Below are 25,783 nucleotides of genomic sequence, written 5' to 3'. Positions count from 1 at the left end.
CTTACAATGGAAACCCAAAGGAAAGAGGGCCATAGGAAGCGCAGATAAAACATGGAACTGAGGCTAGAACAGGCGGAGGAGCCTAATCTATAAAGACAGAAGGAAAACAGAAGAAGACATATATCAGTGTTTCACATAACATTTAAAGTCATTTCCTTCTCCATCTAACAGTGGCAAGTCATGTTTGTTCCTTGTTTATTGTTAAAGTAATACAGCAGGAGTTCTGCGCGGCGTGGGTTCGAGGAATACTTGGTAGCTTTCCGGAGGTATGTGGCACAGGCCACTCAATTCCCTTAAATTATGATCCAGTGCGTTGCTACGGAAATGACGCTCTATAGCGTCCCAGATGTTTTCTACTGGGTTCACATTAGGCGAATGTGGTGACCAAGACATCAATGTGAGTTCAATATCACCCTTCTCAGACCACTGCAGCACTATTATGACCTAGTGACACAGGCAGTTATACTGCTGGAATGTGCCATCGTCGTCAGGGAAAGGATTCCGCAGCAATGTTCACACATTACATAGATGTCATGTTGCCTCTGATTATTGTCACAGCTTCCATGGAGGCTCCACAGCATAACACTGCCCACAGAGGTCTGCGTCTGTGGTGCGGTACAATTTTTGCGCAGCTGTGATACATCGGAGCAAACGACATGATTTCATTGAACTACGGTACAATCTCAAAGATCCCCTGTTCACTGCATTCGGAACAAACGACATCGGTTCGTTCAAGATGGGAACACGTTGGAATCGTCTTCTGCTGTGTCCCCTGTTCAACAATGTGCGACAACGGAATTCTCCGAAAACATTTGCGCCAGCACCAGTGTTGTACTCTGTCGTCTGGCACAGACCGCCGCCTATCCTGATTTAAAGATTCTGATAAGCCTTCGCGATCCGTGATGAAGCACGGACGTCCAACACGTCATCTTCTCCTCGCGGTGTCACTTTATATAGCTGCTCCCGACAGAAGCAGGCGAACAGTCGATCGGATTCGCCGCTTCCGAGTTGCTCGTCCCCAGGCAACGGGTCGTAGCAATCTACCCTTTCTCAAAGTCAGCGTACTTCACGATTTGCGGCCCGTATCGCCGCTAGAATGATCATCCATTCGTCTCTGGGCTCCGCTTAATACCTTCCTTATCGCATCACGTGCACGGAACATACCCAGGCGGGTCTGAATCTGGCGGTGGCCAGTGGTCATAAAGTTTCCGCTTATCAGTGTATGTAAAGCCTTCATAAATAACAGCACTGAGAGGACCTGTCAAAACCCAGCAGCAAGCAGAGGCACAGAATGTGGAAGAATGGGCAGAATCAGCAACAACACCCATTGCGGAGGCAAAAGCCATTTAGTCTGCAACTACACCTCTGATTGTCTGAACGGCTGCATCTTGGAAGAATAATAGCGGGAAGCGGGGTTACGGACTTACACTGTACATTGCTATGAGTCCGGCGCCGCCATGTTAACAGCCCCTATACATTAGCAGACTACGTTTACGGTTGCTTCTTGTCCTTAATTTATTTCGTGTCCAGTTGGTTAAAATAGTAAACCTTACAGTGCTTTCGTGAATACCACAGGGTCAAGAAGCCATTTCCAAACTTTTTCTGGTCTGAAAGACATATTTGATCCAGTAACACGACACATTAGGCCTCATTAATGTAACTTCCTTCTTGTTACATTTCGGATAACCAAGAAGCGAATATATGGGGTGAAAAGGCTTCTTTCGTAATCTAGCGTTTTCCTTAATATGGAATAACAAAAGCGATGTTTAGTCCTCGTCCTCTTTCCGAAAATGTTGAGAGCACATTTTACTATGCCTGGACGGTTTTCAATAGTTCCTTCCACAGTGTTCAACTAGAGCGCCCTTCCAGTTGTAGTGACAGGAAACCTATACTCATATTACAGAAATAAAACCAACAGAGCAAAAGTGACCAGCGTGCATATAAAAGAAAATATCGCTGGAGCGAGTACACTTATGAATGAAAGGTGTCTTTACACTTTAGACGATAATCAGAACGACTTATACACCGCTAAATGATACAAGCTCTCAGTTTTTATCAAAACACTTCCTCCAGAAACTAATAACATGCCGGACGTCAGCTTAAAGTTCGTGACGTCATGATGACTCCTCTTATTATGCATCCATGGAATGAATACTCAATTTTCGAGAATTGCCGAAAATTCGGCCAATCGTCTTGGGACTCTTGTAGAGTGCAGAGCTCAGGTTGGTATCCTGGAGGACACGGAGCTGAGATTTTTTGCTTTTTATCAGCTATGGTTTTCTCAAGATGATTGTTTTAGTCCATTCGGATCGGCAGGTTAACATCTCTAGTACATAGAGTTAGTGCAGAATCGCATTTACATTTCTTTTTGTGGGCGGATATTGCCGGAGATGCATCTGGAGAGACCTGATTGTGTTTTCGCCTCAGTTTCCATGACTGTTGTTACACTGTAAAGATAATGTCGGACTAGAAAGCGTGTTTTACAAACTGATACGCCTGGCTGGGTTACATTTCTTTTTGTGGGCGGATATTGCCGGAGATGCATCTGGAGAGACCTGATTGTGTTTTCGCCTCAGTTTCCATGACTGTTGTTACACTGTAAAGATAATGTCGGACAAGAAAGTGTGTTTTACAAACTGATACGCCTGGCTGGGTTTGCAAAAATGGAAAAGAACCTTACTGCTTCTGCAGAAACTAAAGCGTTTGAATAATGAGGCTAGAAAAATCATGTTCGTGTGCGTAAACTGATTAATTCCGAGACAGGCTCTCAAACATATGAACTGTCATCCCGAAACTCCCTGCGTTTCCGAGGACGTTGCAAGGAGCCATTTGGGAAATACCGGGATAAAAGGTCGTCGTGTTTTGTATTCACTCCAGTGGTCGAGTCTTTTTTTTCTGATTGTGATCAGAGAGGTACTGGGCTTCTGTCAGTCAGCTATTTTATTTTGCCTCTAACAAAAGAATATCATAAGTTTACGTGTTGGATAGTGTTCCAGGTATGCCGATAAATGTTTTCCATGTGGATTGTTGCATAACTATGTCGGGTTTCTAAAGACTTCAGGCACCATTTGGATTATCTGGACAACAATTGCGACTGTTCTTTGTATTTGTGTGCGGGTGTGTGTGTGTGTGTGTGTGTGTGTGTGTGTGTGTGTGTGTGTGTGTGTGTTCAGATACAATCAGTGTAAACTAAATCTATACTACTTGCCAATTTCGACATTAAAAAGTTTCACTCTTCCGTTTATGTAATAGTTAATCATCTCTTGACAAATTTGAGACTAAGTTTCTAAATGTTCCAATACCTCTTGCACTCACTGGACAAACAAATAAATACTCCAGACGTAAGTAAAATCGTGAAACTAACAAGGAACCCCTTGAGTGCGAGGTCGCAAAAAGCCAATGACGTTTGCGGCATTCGACGGTTCACATATTGTCTACCTCGCATCCACAATACTAACTGCTAATTGTAACAGGGGGTGGGACTGGAGGTATCCAATGGGCGTTCACAGCATGAGGCTACAGAGCATAGTTGAATTGCTTCTCGTCGAGTAACTCACAACAGTCCTACAGTGCTAGTGGTGTTGATACAAAGCAGAGCAATGACAACGATAAACAAAGCAAACATTGCATTATATGCCCAATAACAGTTACCAAAGTTGACATTTCGTCAGGAAGGAAACAAAGGAATTTCACAGAGTGAAAAAGTGGCAGACGAAATGTTAGTGTTTCTGCTAAATGAGTCAGTGGAATGTGTGGTGTCGTATACGGTCGACTGTCAGAACACTGTACATTAGGAGTCCAGTGATGGCGAAACGTGCTTATCAAGTGAAATTGACACTGAAACAGGTGACGAGCCATGTAGTTCATCATCTTTGTCGGACAGGGAGCAACAAATTCCGTCACCAGTGAAACGTAGCAAAGGGCAAGCATTGTCCAAGGGGCAGGTACTAAATATAAGTACGTGCATGGAAGATCGTCCGCACCATAGTAATAAAAAAATGAACAAATTTCGAATAATTCCGCAGCAAATTAATCGTGTAGTGCATAAGAAAAATTACTGTTATTCATGGAAGAATAAAGCTTTACAGAAACTGGTGTTAGCGTGTTTCAAGGATGCTCGATACAATTTATAGGATGTAGATAAAAGAGATGTACTGCGTTACGTGCATCAAATTGTACGTGAGATAGATTGCAGTGATTTCAAGGGAAACAGTGGATGGTTGCATAACTTTGAACAGTGATACAGCATTGTAAGGCTAAGATAACAAAATTTCAAACAAAGCGTTAACCTGACGATGCATATCAATCCGTGGAATCGGGCCGAAAATTCGTAGATGAGATAAACAAACTTATCCCGTCGTTCAGTAAGGAATCTGTTTTCAACCCCGAACAATCGGCATTTGAAGAGAAAATGGATATGAAAAGAACCGTGGAAACTAGACGTACCAAGATAATTGTATCAAGATCAGCTAACATCTCCGCCTAATTAGCTGGATGGTAACGTGCTCGCCTCCCATGCACTGGGCCCGGCTTCGATTCCCGGCCAGGTTGGAGATTTTCTCCGCTCGCGGACTTTGTTTTGTGTTGTCCTCATCATCATTTCCTCCTCATCATCGGCCGCAAGTCGCCCAATGTAGCGCCGACTGAAATAAGACTTGCACTTGGCCGGCCAATAATGTCGTACGATCATTTCATTTTTTCAGCTAACATCAATACCTTAATGCATTCGCATACAATTATGCCGACCGTTAATTTGGACGGTAAGTTGGCTTCAAAGTTATTTATTGTGCTACCAGAAGTTGGAGGTGCTCCGCCCCCTACGGTCGGCCGTGGTGGCCGAGCGGTTCTAGGCGCTTCAGTCTGGAACCACGCGACCGCTACGGTCGCAGGTTCGAATCCTGCCTCGGGCATGGATGTGTGTGATGTCCTTAGGTTAGTTAGGTTTAAGTAGTTCTAAGTTCTAGGGGACTGATGACCTCAGCTGTTGAGTGTCATAGTGCTCAGAGCCATTTGAACCATTTTTTGAACCGCCCGCTACGATTCTTTCTCGTGTGCATGATTTTGCAAAGCAGTAAAGAAAATTTACGTCACAGCATCCAAGAGTGGGAAAATTGGCTTAACAGAACTACAACTACGGCATGGACATTGCTTTTGGCCAGTAGACGGTCAAGATTACTTGCTTTTGCTTGATTCCTGGTCTGCGTATAAAAATCGTACTTGTTTAGAGCAAACTATTCCTGCTGAAAAGGATGTGACCCTGCAGTTCAAACCGGCTGGAACCACTGGACAAATTTAACCTATGAATCTTCGTTTTTTTTTTGTGCCTACAAAACGTATTATGGCACTATTTTCAACTACGACTTAAAGGATAGCCAGTTTCACGATAAGCTCCACGGCAGACCGTTTCGCATTGGGTTACATGCCATCACGATCCATCGGTTCTCATAACTCCGTTACGCCAATATGATTCGATACGCATTCTTTAAGAACGGATACCCATTTAAAAGTCCTACACAATTCGTAACTCCCAAGGAGTTCACCTTCGATCTGTATGCTGCGAATCTTTTTGATCACTGTGGTGCGCCATTTTTCATTCGGTGTTCATGGTGCAGTTAATGGTTTGCTTTCAACATTTCTTGAATCTCGACGTTGTCCATTTTGTGAAGTGTCATACATACATTTCATCGGAAGTTGATCTATTCACCTCCGGAACACTCATTTTCTGTAGCTCTCCTGATGCACATGGTGAGTCATTAGCAGTTAATATTTTTCCTGTTCGACTGTTAACACATCACTTCCAAATGAGCCTTACTGAAGACTGAATTTGCGACCTTGCATTAAAGGAATTCGTTGCAAGTGCCGGCCGCTGTGGAGGAGCGGTTCTAGGCGCTTCAGTCCGGAACCGCGCTGCTGCTGCGGTCGCAGGTTCGAATCCTGCCTCGGGCATGGATGTGTGTGATGTCCTTAGGTTAGTGAGGTTTAAGTAGTTCTAAGTCTAGGGGACTGATGACCTCAGATGTTAAATGCCATAGTGCTTAGAGCCATTTGAACCACTTTTTGCGTTGCAAGTTTAAATATCAACTGCGCATCGAGGCAGGAGTATGTGGAATCTACGCCAGGCACTTGCTGCAGGAAAATAACCAGTACATCTGTGTGGTTACGCAACGTGTGTTGCGAGACAACACTTGCAGAAATGTGCAGCTGAGCAATGAGACAAAGAAGGAAAAAACAGGACACTCGGTTTACCCAGGCCACATGCATGTCTATAGACTGCTGCTCATGTAGAATATATGGGTTTGCACACCACGGACTAGTAGAGTTAGAATATCTGCGAAGAGGACTCGCGGACTAGTAGAGTTAGAATATCTGCGAAGAGGACTTTTAATTAGTCATAGGACGATGGCTGTGAATTTCTTTAAATAATATACCCAGTTTTCGCTGTATAATAGCTCAGGAAAATAGCCTTCGATAAAGAATCACCTGCACAACCGGTTTTCAGTTCGCCGTAATCTGCCTCAGAAACGACGTCTTCATGTTGCTATCGAATAACAGAACGCACATGTGGTAACGTTTAAGTTGAATTGCGCTGCCTGTTACTTTAGTATCGCGATCTAGCGTTTACTTTAGCTTGCAGAGGACAGCTTTTTTCTTAATCCGCAATCTGCACGAGAAGATACGTGCACAAAAGCAAGTCTCACTTACGGCAATAACAGAGAAACAACTTCTACTCAATAGATGAATTCTTAGATATAAAGCAGTAACCGTAAAAAAATTAATTAATTAATTAATTATTTTGTGTAAAGAAAACTTATGTTAAAATGACACGTTCCACATCATTACGAAATGTCGTATTCATTATCTATGGAAGAAGGATTAATGTATGTATGTATGTATGTATGTATGTATGCTCACTCCTTGTAGGCGGTCAGTCTTTCCAGACAGACGCTCCCAGCAGCACCGGGGCTGATATCAAATATGTCACATCATTTAGAAAGTACTTATCATAATCATCTCCTTTTAGCATATGCCAGTAGTTGGAGAAAAAAGCGTTAAAGTCGCCACTTTACTTAGAATGTAAAGTCGTCGTGAAGTGAACAATACCTTTAACATTTTACACTGTCGGAAAAAAATTAGTACATTCATTTAGAGGTTTCCAATTCACTCAAGATTTGTTGTTGGATCAGCGCATGTGGAGGGCATGAAAAGATTACATTTACAGATGAACAGCACAAGCGGTTCTGAGGTACCACGTTTCGACCCATGCTGAAACACCCATATCAGTGCGTGGTGTAACGTCCACTGGCGACAATGCAGGCACTGACTCTGGCATCCAGTCGGTCGTACAGATGGGGGAATACCGTCCTGGGATACGTTATGCAGCGCCAGCTCGACCATTTCCCGTAATCCTGTCAGTGGCTTCTAATCAATTGTTCAGATGGCCAGTACTGTCCTGGGATACGTTACCCCACGTGTGCACGACCTGTTCACGTAGTTCTATAGAGTTGTTTGTTGACGAGTCGCACGAGTCACTTCTCGTCCCATCATATGCCGTACGTAGCCGATTGGCGGCAAGTCCAGTGAATGTACTGCCGAGGTAAGTTACAGCACGCCATGCAGAGGACTTTGAGTTTCACATGCAGTGTGTTGTTGTTGTTGTGGTCTTCAGTCCTGAGACTGGTTTGATGCAGCTCTCCATGCTACCCTATCCTGTGCAACTTTCTTCATCTCCCAGTACCTACTGCAGCCTACATCCTTCTGAATCTGCTTAGTGTATTCATCTCTTGGTCTCCCTCTACGATTTTTACCCTCCACACTGCCCTCCAATGCTAAATTTGTGATCCCTTGATGCCTCAGAACATGTCCTACCAACCGGTCCCTTCCTCTTGTCAAGATCGGCCACAAACTCCTCTTCTCCCCAATTCTATTCAATACCTCCTCATGAATGAATAGGAAAAAAGGAATGCGGGTAAGCTACTACAAACAGCATAGTGAACGCATTATTGTGGCCAATATAGATACGAAGCCCACGCCTACTACAGTAGTACAAGTTTATATGCCAACTAGCTCTGCAGATGACGAAGAAATTGAAGAAATGTATGATGAAATTTGTTAACATCCAGTATTGATTTAAGTGTCAGGAAGTCATTTCTGAAAGTATTCGTATGGAGTGTAGCCATGTATGGAAGTGAAATATGGACGATAAATAGTTTGGACAAGAAGAGAATAGAAGCTTTCGAAATGTGGTGCTACAGAAGAATGCTGAAGATTAGATGGGTAGATCACATAACTAATGAGGAAGTATTGAATAGGATTGGGGAGAGGAGAAGTTTGTGGCACAACTTGACCAGAAGAAGGGATAGGTTGGTAGGACATGTTCTGAGGCATCAAGGGATCACCAATTTAGTACTGGAGGGCAGCGTGGAGGGTAAAAATCGTAGAGGGAGACCAAGAGATGAATACACTAAGCAGATTCAGAAGGATGTAAGTTGCAGTAGCTACTGGGAGATGAAAAAGCTTGCACAGGATAGAGTAGCATGGAGAGCTGCATCAAACCAGTCTCGGGACTGAAGACCACAACAACAACAACAACACAGTCAAATGTGATTTTATATTCAGTATTAGACGTGTGTAAATATCAATCTTAATAAGTTTCTACCGCAATCTCCTTACATCTTTCACTGTTCACCTAGCATTTTGCATGTGTTTTGCAGTTCATAGCAACAATATTTTTGTTTCCATTCTATAAAGTCGTTTAAACGATCCCTACCTCCGTGTGTCACATGTGACTGCATACAAACACCAGTTTACGCTCGTTTTATGTGCTGACTGCTTTTCGGAAGTAATGGCTGTTGAAGGCAAATGACATTGTGCGTATAGTACATCAATATTCGGACAGAAGACATGATACAGTCGTTATATCGAATTTGCAGCATCGATTGAAACTACCCAGCTGTTGACAGAAGATAGACATCACCAACACCAAACAAACGGTGACTATAATATAAATTAGCGTTGATTGTATTCTGTTTTATTGCACATATAGAGTAAGCCCGAATCCCAACCTCAAAACTTCGAGGCTTGTTCAGGGATATAATTTGAGATTTTTGGTACAAGGGACACACAATCTTTGGTGGTTCGTCACAGAGTAATTATGTAATTACGGTATATTCACTTTGTTCCCTCAATTACCTTTTCTTCTACAAAATAGATAATTACTAAAACGTACAACAAAAATCCATAGTAATGTAACAACATTCACATACAAAAGCAACGTGATGTGGTCGCCAGCATAGCGCCGTTAGTCCGCACCTGCATTGCATTCGTCGAACCCACACACGAGCTGCTTATCGGTCAACTCTCCGCCAGAAATCCTGTCCATACTGCTGTGTATCACTGATAACGAACAACTAACACTGTCGCAAAAACAGACCCGAGACAGAACTGAGCAGTACTCAATATAAGCCTGAGGGCGGAGGGTAAAGTGGCCGGCCGAAGTGGCCGAGCGGTTCTAGGCGCTACAGTCTGGAACCACGCGACCACTATGGTCGCAGGTTCGAATCTTGCCTCGGGCATAGATGTGTGTGATGTCCTTAGGTTAGTTAGGTTTACGTAGTTCTAAGTTCTAGGGGCTGATGACCTCAGATGTTAAGTCCCATAGTGCTCCGAGCCATTTGAACCATTTTTGAAGAGTAAAGTGGACACTATTTTCGTCAACAGCAATTCCCATGACTGAATAGAGCAAGATTGTTTCCAAACGAGACAAACAGTGTATACCGTTAATATTTGCACTGTTATGCATTATTTTCAGCGCAATGCAGATAGAAAGATAAATGGGCGTGGGAAATCAAAAGAAATGTAGCTACTCCAGAGCAAGTCACTGGAGGCCACAGGTCCCTTAAATCAAAATACCAAGATACTCAGAAAATAATACTGAACAGCGTCCGGAATTCAGTAGGTGGAGTTCGGGCTCAACCTGAAATAGTGTCTTGTGTTACAGTTATGGAAAATCAGGAACCAGATGATCATTAAGAGACACTGAAGAAATCTGAGAGAGAGAGAGAGAGAGAGAGAGAGAGAGAGAGAACGAATAACAATCAGGAAAAATTTAGGTCCAAAATATACTGAGGTAGAAACATACGAGGATGGATTGAAAAGTCTGTTAAAAAAGTAAGAAAAAATATTTGTTTTGCAAACAGCTCACCTTACTTCTCGATCTAGTCTCCTTTGAGGGAATCCTCCAGATTCTTCATTACATCGGAAAAATAGGTTCTGACAAACTCTGCAAAATACTCGCTCACTGCAACTATCACTTCCTCATTTGATCAAAATGTCTTCCCACCTGGCCAAGGAAAAGAGAAGTAACTTTGGGCTACTTCTGGTGAACAGAGTGGATGAGGAACCAATTTCATGCCCTTTCGCCACTGTTATTGCCGATGTGTGCTTTCTCTTGGTGAAACAGTACTTTTTTGCATGCCAGCCTTGGTCTTCTTTTAGCCAACGCAAGTTTCAAACGGTCCAGCAATGAAATAGAATAGGGACTAGTTATGTTGCTGCCTTTTTCCAAGTAATCTTTGAGGATTATTCCTTACAAATCTATAAAATCAGGTGTGTGGCCATCACCTTACCGACTGACAAAAATGGTCTTTGCCTTTTTCGTTGCCTTTTCACCAGTCTTCGTCCATTGTTTTGACTGCAGTTTTGACTATGGTGTGTAATGATGGATCAAGTTTAATCAACAGTGACAATTCGATGCAAAAAGTCAATCGAACTGTCATTAAACATCGTCAGACATTATGTTGTAGTGTTGTGATGGCTATGCTTTGGTCAACTGCCTGCAGTCGTTGCACCCTCGTAGCACACAACTTCATCATAGCCAATTTTCCACGCAAGGTGTTATGCACACGCTCGGCTGAGAGGCCTACAGTCTCAGCAATCGCACGAATTTTTATTCGGCAGTCTTGCATTACAATTTGATGGATTTTGTTAATGGCTTCCTTTGTGATGACTTCAATATGACGGCCCGAGTGCGCTTGGTCTTCGGTGCTTGTCCGATCCCGTTTAAATTTATTAATGCAGTGCTTGTACGGAGTCCGCGTGATCTACATGCAATTCTGTTTTGATTTGTGCGCGAATCCAACCCTTCAAATGAAAATGTTTAATAACAGCATGAAACTCGATTTTCTCCATTTGCAGCCGCAGTCGACGCACTGACCAATTCAGAAGGCTGTCAACGATGAACGGCACGCTGTACTTTGTTGAAACTCTTTATACGAGCCTTGGAACAATCAAGCCTACCAACCATAAAGGTAAAACAAAAATGTTCCGTTCTTTCATTGAAAACTACCAGACTTCTCAAATCACCCTCGTTGACTAAGAGCAAATAAAGAAATTAAAAACTATACTTACATTTAAACGAATATGAAAAAATACAGGATAAAATTCTTTGGGCGCACCAAAAGAATTAACCCCCTCAAAGTAACTACAAAAGTTGTTGAATTCTGCGAAAGTCACTGTAAAGCTAAAGCAGTAAAAGACCCGAATGTAGTAACTTTTAGGAAGTCCATCCTTCTGACTGGAGGTCTGAGGGACCTCTGGCGTTGACTTATGTACTAAAACTTAGGATGCTATTTATTATATGACTACCAGTTTCGGTGCTTCAGTACACCATCTTCAGGCCTTAACTGAGGCTGAGAGGGTTAACTCCAATCTTTTACACGTTTCATCAGTGGGCAACATCTATGAACTGGTTTCCGCAGACTACGAGTAACAACGATACTGTGTCTCCAACTATCAACTACCAATTCAACTCATAGTTAATGGTTGGAGACACAACATCGTTGTTACAGGTGGTCTGCGAAAACTATTTCATAGACGTTGGCCACTGATGAATCGTGCATACGATTATAGTTAACCCCCTCAGCGTCAGTTAAGGCCTGATGATGGTCTACTGAAGCACCAAAACTCGTTGTGTTGTTGTTGTGGTCTTCAGTCCTGAGACTGGTTTGATGCAGCTCTCCATGCTACTCTATCCTGTGCAAGCTTCTTCATCTCCCAGTACCTACTGCAGCCTATATCCTTCTGAATCTGCTTAGTGTATTCATCTCTTGGTCTCCCTCTACGATTTTTAACCTCCACGCTGCCCTCCAGTACTAAATTGGTGATCCCTTGATGCCTCAGAACATGTCCTAACAACCGATCCCTTCTTCTGGTCAAGTTGCGCCACAAACTCCTCTACCCATCTAATCTTCAGCATTCTTCTGTAGCACCACATTTCGAAAGCTTCTATTCTATTCTTGTCTAAACTATTTATCGTCCATGTTTCACTTCCATACATGGCTACACTCCATACAAATACTTTCAGAAACGACTTCCCGACACTTAAATCCCAAAACTCGTAGCCATATAATAAATAGCATCGTAAGGACGGCTGTAGGTGTTCCATTTTATTACATGAGTGCAGTAAGGACAACTCAGTTTTATATACCATACGAAAACAACTTTAGGTGGGGAATCAAGGCTGGCCCGATGACCTGGCATAAAAAACCCCATGAAAATCGGAACAGCTTGCTCTGCTGACAGGAAATTAGTCCATTCTCAGAGACTGTAAGTTGTAAGAAAAGCTAAAACAAAACTCTGAGAGTTCCTTTTGGAGAGTACATCGCGTGATCCAGTAGTAATGTTAAACATCGCTCACTTATGCATTTAGTTGCCCTTAATCGTCCTTCGCAGAACTTCTTGGAAGCCAAATCCCTTGTTGCTGATTAATGTTTCCATCTACTAACAAATACTTGATGATCAAATTATTTTAGTTCTGAATTTGAGAATTCCTCATAGTGCCACCTGCCCTCATTAGTACACTCAGGCTCAGAAAAAAAAAACAGAACACCTTGAACGACTAGAGATAGGACGTTCTTATTCATTTCAGTCACCCTGATTCAGCAAGTGTGCTTAGTAGGCACAGGGACCGCCATGGGCCCTGATAACTTGTTCCAGGCGTGATGCCGTCGACGCGTATGAGGTTCGAACGGATTCCTGTGGTATAGTCGTCCATGCTGCGTTCACCTGGTTGTAAAGTTCATCTGTGGTTGTCGTTTCACCAGATCCCACACATTTTCGATTGGCGACATGTCTGGCGATCTGGGGGATCTAGGGCAAAAGGCTGACACCATGTGACACCAGGAAGGCACGTGTTCAGATGGTTCAAATGGCTGTGAGCACTACGGGACTTAACTTCTAAGGTCATCAGTCCTCTAGAACTTAGAACTACTTAAACCTAACTAACCTAAGGACATCACACACATCCATGCCCGAGGCAGGATTCGAACCTGCGACTGTAGCAGTCGCGCGGTTCCAGACTGTAGCGCCTAGAACCGCTCGGCCACTTCGGTCGGTGCACGTGTTCATGCAGCAACATGTGGTCGCGCATTGTCTTTCTGAAAAATGGCGTCTGCGGTGTTGTGCAGAAAGGGTATGCCTACGGGTTGCAGAATGTCATTCACATAGATCACACTGGTCAAAGCGCCCTGGACAAGCACCAACTGCGATTTGTGGTTGTACTCAATAGCATCCGACACCATAAGGTCTCGAGATGGCGCAATGTAGTGCAGCTCCCCCTGTCTCCGGCGAACCAAAACGAGGCGATCATTTTCAAACAAAAGGATCCTGGATTCGTCTGAAGACAATGTCTGATGCCATGGTGTCATTCCTGTTCCTTGTGACTCGCTCTATACACCACTGGCGTCTAGACTGTTTCTGCATATTCCTCAAATGTAGGCGGAGAAGTAAACTATGCGCACGTAACCCATGCCGTAATAAACGGCGACTGACTGTCAACCTTGATAATGTACGATTTATTGCACTGTTCCACTGTTGCACCAGAGCCGAGAAGGACGCATATTTGTCCTGCAATGCCACTGGTCCGGAGAAGGGGGGGGGGGGGGGGGGGGGGCTGGATGGTGCGACCTGACCTATCCCGTTGCGTTCTAAAGCTTCCGTGAACCATTCTGCACACATCCATTACACTGCCGAAACACTTCATCTCACACGAGCAGCAGTTTCCCGCATGGATGTATCACATTCTCACACGCCAATAATGCGCCCTCTTTCAAACTCACTGATTTGACGGTAGGTTCGCCGCGCGGGATTAGCCGAGCGGTCTTAGGCGCTGCAGCCAAGGACTGTGCGGCTGGTCCCGGCGGAGGTTCGAGTCCTCCCTCGGGCATGAGTGTATCCTTAGGATAATCTAGATTAAGTAGTGTGTAAGCTCAGGGACTGATGACGTTAGCAGTTAAGTCCCATAAGATTTCACACATATTTGAAGGTTTTTTTTTATTTTTCATTTTTTTTTTTTTTTTTACGGTAGGTTCGCGCGTACGTCTTCGAGGCATCCTGCACGTCTTCTCAAGTCACAATGATCCATTACCTTCGGTTTTTAGCGACAATGAGAGTAGCAGGCACATTTTACCGGTAGGTGGTGTTATTCCGCGATATCAATGTTGATATTGAACCCGCAGACCGACATCATTCATGTGTTAATCATTTCTGCAGAATGTAATAATGTACGGGGCAACAATTACTGAGCTGTATGAAATAAAATCGTCATCACTTCTGAACGGTTCGCGTTAGGACGTTCAAACTGCACGGTTGACCGCAGGGTATGATGGGAATTAATATGCGCATGCACACGTGCCTTGTTGTTGTGGGCTGTTTGCACGTGAAAACGTCACGATACAGCATGCCTGAGCGTATAGCGCTTGTGAAAGCCTACTGTGCGAGCAATAACAGCCCAACTGCGGCTTAACGGAAGTTTACGACCGAGTTCAATTTGAAGACAACCGGTCCAAGTGTGCTAACGATCAATAATTTGATTCGCAAGTTTGAGAGAATGGATAGTGTTCGTGATGACAGTGTTGGCAATGTCGGTCGTCCAAAAAGGGGGAAAACACCGAGAAGACACGCGCTGTGTTTCAAACCAGCCCCAGGAAATCGATCAGACGAGCTGCACAACTGATGGGAATCAACCAGGAGACACTGCGACAAATTGTTGTTGAAGACCTGCATCTCTTCCCTTACAAAATTCAAACCCATCAGCCATTAAGCCCCAGGGCCATGGGACAGCGATTGTGTTTCGCTAACACTATTGTCCACAGAATTGACAAAAAGGACTTTGATGTGAATATGTCTTGGTTTAGTGACGAAGCCCACTTTCATTTGGATGGGTTCATCAATTACCAAAATTCGTACATTTGGGGGGCTGATAACCCGCATTTCGCGATGGAGAACTTTCTTCACGTTCAACAGTTGAATGTGTGGTGTGCAATGTCCAGTCACGGAATAGTGGGTGCCATATTCCTTGATGGCACGGTGACCACCGAATGGCACATGAAGGTTTTGGAAGATGGTTTCATCCTCATTATCCAAACCATTCGACAAGATATGGTTCATGCAAGACGGAGCGCGACCCCATCGAAGCAGGACAGTGATGTCCTGGAGGAGCACTTTGGGGACCGCATTCTCGCTCTGGGGTACCTAGGCGCCCCTGGCACGGACCTCGATTGGCCGCCGTGTTCTCCGGATTTGAACATACGCGACTCCTTTTTGTGGGGCTACGTAAAAGAAAATGTGTCAGCAATAATACCAAAACCATTGCTGAACTGAAAAGAGCCATTCAGGAGGTCATCGACAGCACCGGTGTTCCGACACTTTAGCGGGTCATGAAGAATTTCGCTGTTCGTCTGCGCCACATCATCGCCAATGATGGGAGACATATCGAACATGTTATAACCAAAATCCGAATACCTGTGGTGACGTTTACAAGTTGAATGAAGTGTTTGCACGCCGTAGTCTGATTTCAGGTGTGTGTCGTAGGACCGTTGCTATTCACAATATACACTCCTGGAAATTGAAATAAGAACACCGTGAATTCATTGTCCCAGGAAGGGGAAACTTTATTGACACATTCCTGGGGTCAGATACATCACATGATCACACTGACAGAACCACAGGCACATAGACACAGGCAACAGAGCATGCACAATGTCGGCACTAGTACAGTGTATATCCACCTTTCGCAGCAATGCAGGCTGCTATTCTCCCATGGAGACGATCGTAGAGATGCTGGATGTAGTCCTATGGAACGGCTTGCCATGCCATTTCCACCTGGCGCCTCAGTTGGACCAGCGTTCGTGCTGGACGTGCAGACCGCGTGAGACGACGCTTCATCCAGTCCCAAACATGCTCAATGGGGGACGGATCCGGAGATCTTGCTGGCCAGGGTAGTTGACTTACACCTTCTAGAGCACGTTGGGTGGCACGGGATACATGCGGACGTGCATTGTCCTGTTGGAACAGCAAGTTCCCTTGCCGGTCTAGGAATGGTAGAACGATGGGTTCGATGACGGTTTGGATGTACCGTACACTATTCAGTGTCCCCTCGACGATCACCAGTGGTGTACGGCCAGTGTAGGAGATCGCTCCCCACACCATGATGCAGGGTGTTGGCCCTGTGTGCCTCGGTCGTATGCAGTCCTGATTGTGGCGCTCACCTGCACGGCGCCAAACACGCATACGACCATCATTGGCACCAAGGCAGAAGCGACTCTCATCGCTGAAGACGACACGTCTCCATTCGTCCCTCCATTCACGCCTGTCGCGACACCACTGGAGGCGGGCTGCACGATGTTGGGGCGTGAGCGGAAGACAGCCTAACGGTGTGCGGGACCGTAGCCCAGCTTCATGGAGACGGTTGCGAATGGTCCTCGCCGATACCCCAGGAGCAACAGTGTCCCTAATTTGCTGGGAAGTGGCGGTGCGGTCCCCTACGGCACCGCGTAGGATCCTACGATCTTGGCGTGCATCCGTGCGTCGCTGCGGTCCGGTCCCAGGTCGACGGGCACGTGCACCTTCCGCCGACCACTGGCGACAACATCGATGTACTGTGGAGACCTCACGCCCCACGTGTTGAGCAATTCGGCGGTACGTCCACCCGGCCTCCCGCATGCCCACTATACGCCCTCGCTCAAAGTCCGTCAGCTGCACATACGGTTCACGTCCACGCTGTCGCGGCATGCTACCAGTGTTAAAGACTGCGATGGAGCTCCGTATGCCACGGCAAACTGGCTGACACTGACGGCGGCGGTGCACAAATGCTGCGCAGCTAGCGCCATTCGACGGCCAACACCGCGGTTCCTGGTGTGTCCGCTGTGCCGTGCGTGTGATCATTGCTTGTACAGCCCTCTCGCAGTGTCCGGAGCAAGTATGGTGGGTCTGACACACCGGTGTCAATGTGTTCTTTTTTCCATTTCCAGGAGTGTACATAAATGACCTTGCGGATAACATCGGAAGCTCACTGAGGCTCTTTGCGATAATGCTGTAGTATATCGAGAGGTTGTAACAATGGAAAATTGAGCTGAAATGCAGGAGGATGTGCAACGAATTGACGCATGATGCAGGGAATGGCAATTGAATCTCAATGCAGACAAATGTAATGTGCTGCGAATACATAGAAAGAAAGATCCTTTGCCATTTAGCTACAATCTAGCAGGTCAGCAACTGGAAGCAGTTAATTCCATAAATTATCTGGGAGTAGGCATTGGGAGTGATTTAAAATGGAATGACCATATAAAATTAATCGTCGGTAAAGCAGATGCCAGACTGGGATTCATTGGAAGAATCCTAAGGAAATGTAGTCCGAAAACAAAGGAAGTAGGTTACAGTACGCTTGTTCGCCCAATGCTTGAATATTGCTCACCGGTGTGGGATCCGTACCAGATGGGGTTGACAGAAGAGATAGAGAAGATTCAACGGAGAGCAACGCGCTTCGTTACAGGATCTTATATGGTAATCGCGAAAGCATTACGGAGATGATAGATAAACTTCAGTGGAAGACTCTGCAAGAGAGACGCTCAGTAGCTCGGTACGGGCTTTTGTTGAAGTTTCGAGAACATACCTTCACCGAGGTGTCAACAAATATATCGCTCCCTCGTACGTATATCTCGCGAAGAGACCATGAGGATAAAATCAGAGAGATTAGAGCCCACACAGAGGCATACCGACAATCTTTGTTTCCACGAACAACACGAGACTGGAATAGAAGGGAGAACCGATAGAGGTACTCAAGGTACCCTCCGCCACACACCGTCAGGTGGCTTGCGGAGTGCGGATGTAGATGTAGATGTAATTTACGTTTTTTCCCATATAGTTCAATGATTGTCACCCTATACAAGCCCTGTGAATATGAACGTCATATCTCTAGTCGTTCCAGATGTTCTGTTTTTACTTCTGAACATGAGTAAATCGTCCAGTAGACGATAGCTCGACGCCATTTGACAAAGCTGCCTCTTCAAGCCGTCTTTCTACACCCTCAGACCCTGCCCCTGACGTTCTGCTGTCTCCCGTGCACAGACGACACAAACGGTTAATAGCGCCCGCCATTGCGCAGGTGGTGAATTTTTTCAGCAACATTTTGTAACCGCACACTCAACTTCGTTTTGCCATATACAACGGCATAAAGTTTTACGGATTTGGGCAAAGTGGAATGTGCGAGGAAATTACAATATCGTACGGTTTTCAAGGAGAAGGCGAGCAACACTCTATGAACCAATGTCACGACAGAATGTTACAACGCGATCGGTCAGCTGTTTTCTGCCGACGAGGAGAAACTCGCGACACAGTACAAGGGCATCACTTCGCGAAAGAAGAAAGAGAAAGAAATTGTACTGTTCAGAGAAATGATCTGAAATACTCTTAATGTTTGTGGAATGTTTCGACCTTGATGACATTAGGCAAACATTTGAAGCTTGAAGCACCATCTGTCCTCTCAGCTGCACAGAAAATGGGTTGCTATTTCCGAAAGACTTCCAAGCCGGGGGGGGGGGGGGGGGGGTTCAAATGGTTCAAATGGCTCTGAGCACTATGGGACTCAACTGCTGAGGTCATTAGTCCCCTAGAACTTAGAACTAGTTAAACCTAACTAACCTAAGGACATCACACACATCCATGCCCGAGGCAGGATTCGAACCTGCGACCGTAGCGGTCTTGCGGTTCCAGACTGCAGCGCCTTTAACCGCACGGCCATTTCGGCCGGCCGGGGGGGGGGGGCATAATGGGGGGTGGGGAGGGAGAATGGGGGACGGGGTGGACGCCCCTAAGTGTTACCAAAGAAGGAAGTCCCAGTCTTCTTAGCTCTCAGTATATGATCCACAGACAAGCCCTAGCGTCTAAAACTTTTACCTAAGAAACTGAACATTGCACTGAAAGAGGCTATCGGTGTAGATAATAAAATTAAGTGAAGTACTGTGAATACTCGTTCTTTCAGAGTCTATGTAATGACAACTCCGGTGCCTTTCGAAGGCCTGCTTAGGAGGAAGTATGAATTTTGGCTCGAGTGAAAGCTGAGTCTCATCATTCATTCACTGATGACTGCTTTTTATTTTTCCTAGCATACCTTGTAAAGATACTAAAAGGTATCAGATAGATTATATAATGGTAAGACAGAGATTTAGGAACCAGGTTTTAAATTGTAAGACATTTCCAGGGGCAGATGTGGACTCTGACCACAATCTATTGGTTATGACCTGTAGATTAAAACTGAAGAAACTGCAAAAAGGTGGGAATTTAAGGAGATGGGACCTGGATAAACTAAAAGAACCAGAGGTTGTACAGAGATTCAGGGAGAGCATAAGGGAGCAATTGACAGGAATGGGGGAAATAAATACAGTAGAAGAAGAATGGGTAGCTTTGAGGGATGAAGTAGTGAAGGCAGCAGAGGATCAAGTAGGTAAAAAGACGAGGGCTAGTAGAAATCCTTGGGTAACAGAAGAAATATTGAATTTAATTGATGAAAGGAGAAAATATAAAAATGCAGTAAGTGAAACAGGCAAAAAGGAATACAAACGTCTCAAAAATGAGATCGACAGGAAGTGCAAAATGGCTAAGCAGGAATGGCTAGAGGACAAATGTAAGGATGTAGAGGCCTATCTCACTAGGGGTAAGATAGATACCGCCTACAGGAAAATTAAAGAGACTTTTGGAGATAAGAGAACGACTTGTATGAATATCAAGAGTTCAGATAGAAACCCAGTTCTAAGCAAAGAAGGGAAAGCAGAAAGGTGGAAGGAGTATATAGAGGGTCTATACAAGGGCGATGTACTTGAGAACAATATTATGGAAATGGAAAAGGATGTAGATGAAGATGAAATTGGAGATACGATACTGCGTGAAGAGTTTGACAGAGCACTGAAAGACCTGAGTCGAAACAAGGCCCCCGGAGTACACAATATTCCATTGGAACTACTGACGGCCGTGGGAGAGCCAGTCCTGACAAAACTCTACCATCTGGTGAGCAAGATGTATGAAACAGGCGAAATACCCTCAGACTTCAAGAAGAATATAATAATTCCAATCCCAAAGAAAGCAGGTGTTGACAGATGTGAAAATTACCGAACTATCAGCTTAATAAGTCACAGCTGCAAAATACTAACACGAATTCTTTACAGACGAATGGAAAAACTAGTAGAAGCCAACCTCGGGGAAGATCAGTTTGGATTCCGTAGAAACACTGGAACACGTGAGGCAATACTGACCTTACGACTTATCTTAGAAGAAAGATTAAGGAAAGGCAAACCTACGTTTCTAGCATTTGTAGACTTAGAGAAAGCTTTTGACAATGTTGACTGGAATACTCTCTTTCAAATTCTAAAGGTGGCAGGGGTAAAATACAGGGAGCGAAAAGCTATTTACAATTTGTACAGAAACCAGATGGCAGTTATAAGAGTCGAAGGACATGAAAGGGAAGCAGTGGTTGGGAAGGGAGTAAGACAGGGTTGTAGCCTGTCCCCGATGTTGTTCAATCTGTATATTGAGCAAGCAGTAAAGGAAACAAAAGAAAAATTCGGAGTAGGTATTAAAATTCATGGAGAAGAAATAAAAACTTTGAGATTCGCCGATGACATTGTAATTCTGTCAGAGACAGCAAAGGACTTGGAAGAGCAGTTGAATGGAATGGACAGTGTCTTGAAAGGAGGATATAAGATGAACATCAACAAAAGCAAAACAAGGATAATGGAACGTAGTCTAATTAAGTCGGGTGATGCTGAGGGAATTAGATTAGGAAATGAGGCACTTAAAGTAGTAAAGGAGTTTTGCTATTTGGGGAGCAAAATAACTGATGATGGTCGAAGTAGAGAGGATATAAAATGTAGGCTGGCAATGGCAAGGAAAGCGTTTCTGAAGAAGAGAAATTTGTTAACATCCAGTATTGATTTAAGTGTCAGGAAGTCATTTCTGAAAGTATTCGTATGGAGTGTAGCCATGTATGGAAGTGAAACATGGACGATAAATAGTTTGGACAAGAAGAGAATAGAAGCTTTCGAAATGTGGTGCTACAGAAGAATGCTGAAGATTAGATGGGTAGATCACATAACTAATGAGGAAGTATTGAGTAGGATTGGGGAGAAGAGAAGTTTGTGGCACAACTTGACCAGAAGAAGGGATCGGTTGGTAGGACATGTTCTGAGGCATCAAGGGATCACCAATTTAGTATTGGAGGGCAGCGTGGAGGGTAAAAATCGTAGAGGGAGACCAAGAGATGAATACACTAAGCAGATTCAGAAGGATGTAGGTTGCAGTAGGTACTGGGAGATGAAAAAGCTTGCACAGGATAGAGTAGCATGGAGAGCTGCATCAAACCAGTCTCAGGACTGAAGACCACAACAACAACAACAACACCTTGTAAAGCTATCTGAAACCCTGAATAATCTGAATTTGAAACTACAAGACAGAAACACCACAATAATAAACACCAATGATGCCTTAAGGGCGTTCTTGGAAAAGACACTATCATGGAAGCATCGCCGAGAATGTCGTATTACTAATTTTCCGTTATTCCCTCGATACAGTGAACTTCTAGGTACGCAACAGTGCGATGTCAGCGAACGGAGAGTTGTCATCGGCGAACACCTGGAACGGCTTCAAGAACTCAGACTTTATTTTCCTCCTTTGTCTTCAGAAGACTAGCAGCGCACATTAGCAGGATCACCTTTCAAAATTGACGTGCACGCTCTTCGTGATAAAATATAAGAAGATACAATCGAATTGAAATGCGATTCGAGTGCTGAAAAACAGTTTCAGCGAATGGGATTCGAAAAATTTTGCCCAGCTTCCTTTCTATTGAAGTGCACGTACAGTTCTCACCTACATACCTATGTGAGACCGAATTCTCGACACTAGCCATCATGAAAAGAAAACACAACAGTCTCCTGAAGGTGAAGAGTGATCTTAGACGTGATTTAACTAGTTAGAAATCAAACATTCAGCAGCTGCTTGGAGACAAACAGTTTCATCCGTCTCATTGATGTTCTGAATATTTTTGTGACGTACATGACATAAATAAATTTTAGGTGTGAAAAATGTTGTTCAAGTGAAAACAATGTCATTAGCTGAAACTTCCTGGCAGATTAAAACTGTGTGCCCGACCGAGACTCGAACTCGGGACCTTTGCCTTTCGCGAGCAAGTGCTCTACCAACTGAGCTACCGAAGCACGACTCACGGCCGGTACTCACAGCTTTACTTCTGCCAGTACCTCGTCTCCTACCTTCCAAACTTTACAGAAGCTCTCCTGCGAATCTTGCAGAGCTAGCACTCCTGAAAGAAAGGATACTGCGGAGACATGGCTTGGCCACAGCCTGGGGGATGTTTCCAGAATGAGATTTTCACTCTGCAGCGGAGTGTGCGCTGATATGAAACTTCCTGGCAGATTAAAACTGTGTGCCCGACCGAGACTCGAACTCGGGACCTTTGCCTTTCGCGGGCAAGTGCTCTACCACTTGCCCGCGAAAGGCAAAGGTCCCGAGTTCGAGTCTCGGTCGGGCACACAGTTTTAATCTACCAGGATGTTTCATATCAGCGCACTCTCCGCTGCAGAGTGAAAATCTCATTCTGGAAATGTCATTAGCTATTTGAGTAAGACGTAAGACATTTCTGTTTCGGCCATCAAGTCCTCTGAAACACTATAGTTTTGTAATACTCTACATTTGGCAACCCTAGTTTACTAAATAGTGTACTGCAGATTATTGTGAAACAAAGGTTTTCGATTGACTAAAAAAATAAATTAACAAAATAAGTTAACTTACGGACATTAAATGTTCTGTGGTTGGCACCAGGTAGGAAAGGTTGGGAACCACTGACATACATAGTAATTACAACCACAGTAGCCATCACCAAACATTAACTGCTATTCGAGTTGGCTGCCAAGATTTTTTCAAACTAGAAGTGTGTTCCTATCTAATATATTCTTATAAAGTACATAGTACACTTGTTTCTCAGACATTCAACAGTGCCTCACAACAGGTCAGAACCTATTTCTCTGCAGTTTTCATATTCAGATGTGTTTGTAATAAAAGTATAGTTTCTCGAGTGAATCATAAACCTGAATATGCCAGAGACGTCTTTCGACGGTGGCATGGAGCATGTGCTCTCAAAGGCTCTCAAAGCCGGAATTGCTGTTTTGCCATCAAGCAGATTTATTAGGCTAAGCAGACCCCGTCCCATCCTTCCTATCAAGAGAGAACGTTTGACGGTTCTGAAGTCGAACCCGGGACATCATTGTGACAGTGTGATACGCTGGTGGATGAGCTATGGTGGAGAACAACAGAGCAGCAATCATAAAAAATTCTGGTCATCACAGAAGTAGAATACGTTTCGCTTTATGAATTTAGGGGCAAAAAGCTTTTTAAAGCTGGAACTATTCGTGGAAGATAAAGAGTGCAGAAAATATAAGCATCAGCTGCTTCAGGGAAGTATGTGACGTTATAGTTAGCCCGGTGAAGTTCATCAGTGCGAATTGGAGAGCCAGGCTTCATAGATCCTCCACTACATTAGACGTTTTGTATCTATCTAGTGCAGAGGGGCCTTTGAGATGCGAAGTATAGTCGAATAGACACATGTTCTAACATTTACTACAAAGTTATGTTGACATCTTTGTGAAGCATTTTGACCTGTGAAAATCGATCGAATAGCTGCCAGAGTTTTGTACTGGGAATACCGGTAGCATGCAGTTGCGCAATTATCGTTAATGTTTCTGAACACTTGAATGTGTGGCAACAGCTGTCAGTATTTCTTGTGATTCTGCAATCGTGGTAACAAACATTGAGAAGACACGTTTGTCCGTCTTAGCTCCTCGCTTTCGAGAAGAATTCTCCTTACACATTCTCATACGATTGAGGATGTTCTTTTAGTGTTTGTGTCTTGCAAAAAAAGTGGCAACTTATTCACTTTACCGAGAGATTACTGGACTCTTTGCTCTTGAGACCTGCACCAGAGCATCGAATGCGGAGCCAAAAACAGCTTTCACTGTACTGCAGCTCGTGCCTTGTGCGACCAATGTCTGTGTTCCGTTACTCGGACTGGTATAAACAACCTTTCCCTTGTGAAGGTGAACAGCTTTTCCACAGTGTCACATTGGTGAGCGACGTCAACATTCACTCGAGTCCACAATTCCCGAGATACGACGCGCAAGCTAACTTATTCCTCTTTCTAATTACTGTCAATTCTTATGCATTTCAGAGAGAACATCTCCACGCCTTCCAAATTAAAAGTGTAAGTGTAGACCAGGTGTGGCTTAAATTCAGAGAAATAGTATCGATAGCAGTTAAGAGATTTATACCAAATAAATTGGATTCCGTAGAAATTTTGGAACACGTGAGGTAATACTGACCCTACGACTTCCCTTAGAAAATAGATTAAGGAAAGTCAAACCAACGTTTCTTGCATTTATAGACTTAGAGAAATCTTTTGACAACGTTGACTGGAATACTCTCAAATTCTGAAGGTGGCAGGGGTAAAATACGGGGAGCGAAAGACTATTTACAATTTGTACAGAAAGCAGATGGCAGTTATAAGAGTCGAGGCACATGAAAGGGAAGCAGTGGTTGGGAAGGGAGTGAGACAAGGTTGTAGCCTATTGCCGATGTTATTCAATCTGTATATTGAGCAAGCAGTAAAGGAAACAAAAGGAAAAGTTGGAGTAGGAATTGAAATCCATGGAGAAGAAATAAAAACTTTGAGGTTCGCCGATAACATTGTACTTCTGCCAGAGACAGCAAAGGACTTGGAAGAGCAGCTGAACGGAATGGACAATGTCTTGAAAGGAGGATATAAGATGAACATCAACAAAAGCAAAACGAGGATAATGGAATGTAGTCAAAATAAATCGGGTGATGCTGCGGGAATTAGATTAGGAAATGACACGCTTAAAGTAGTAAAGGAGTTTTGCAAAATCACTGCTGATGGTCGAAATAGAGAGGATATAAAATGTAGACTGGCAATGGCAAGGAAAGCGTTTCTGAAGAAGAGAATTTCGAAATGTGGTGCTACAGAAGAATGCTGAAGATTACAACTTCACTAGAAGGGATCGGTTGGTAGGGCATATTCTGAGGCATCAAGGGATCACCAATTTAGTGTTGGAGGGCAGCGTGGAGGGTAAAAATCGTAGAGGGAGACCAAGAGATGAATACACTTAACAGATTCAGAAGGCTGTAGGTTGCAGTAGGTACTGGGAGATGAAGAAGCTTGCACAGGATAGGGTAGCATGGAGAGCTGCATCAAACCAGTCTCTGGACTGAAGACCACAACAACAAACAACCAAATAAATTAACAAACGATGGAGTGGATCCCTCGTGGTGTACAAAATAGGACAGAACACTGTTGCAGAAACAAAGAAAAAAGTATTCTAAATTTAAACGAACGCAAAATGCCCAAGATTGGCGATCGTTTACAGAAGCTCGA

This window comes from Schistocerca piceifrons, chromosome 3 (genome assembly GCF_021461385.2).
Source record: "Schistocerca piceifrons isolate TAMUIC-IGC-003096 chromosome 3, iqSchPice1.1, whole genome shotgun sequence".
NCBI lineage: Eukaryota > Metazoa > Arthropoda > Insecta > Orthoptera > Acrididae > Schistocerca > Schistocerca piceifrons.
The sequence above is the reverse complement of the archived record's forward strand: the minus strand, read 5'-3'. Positions refer to the sequence as shown.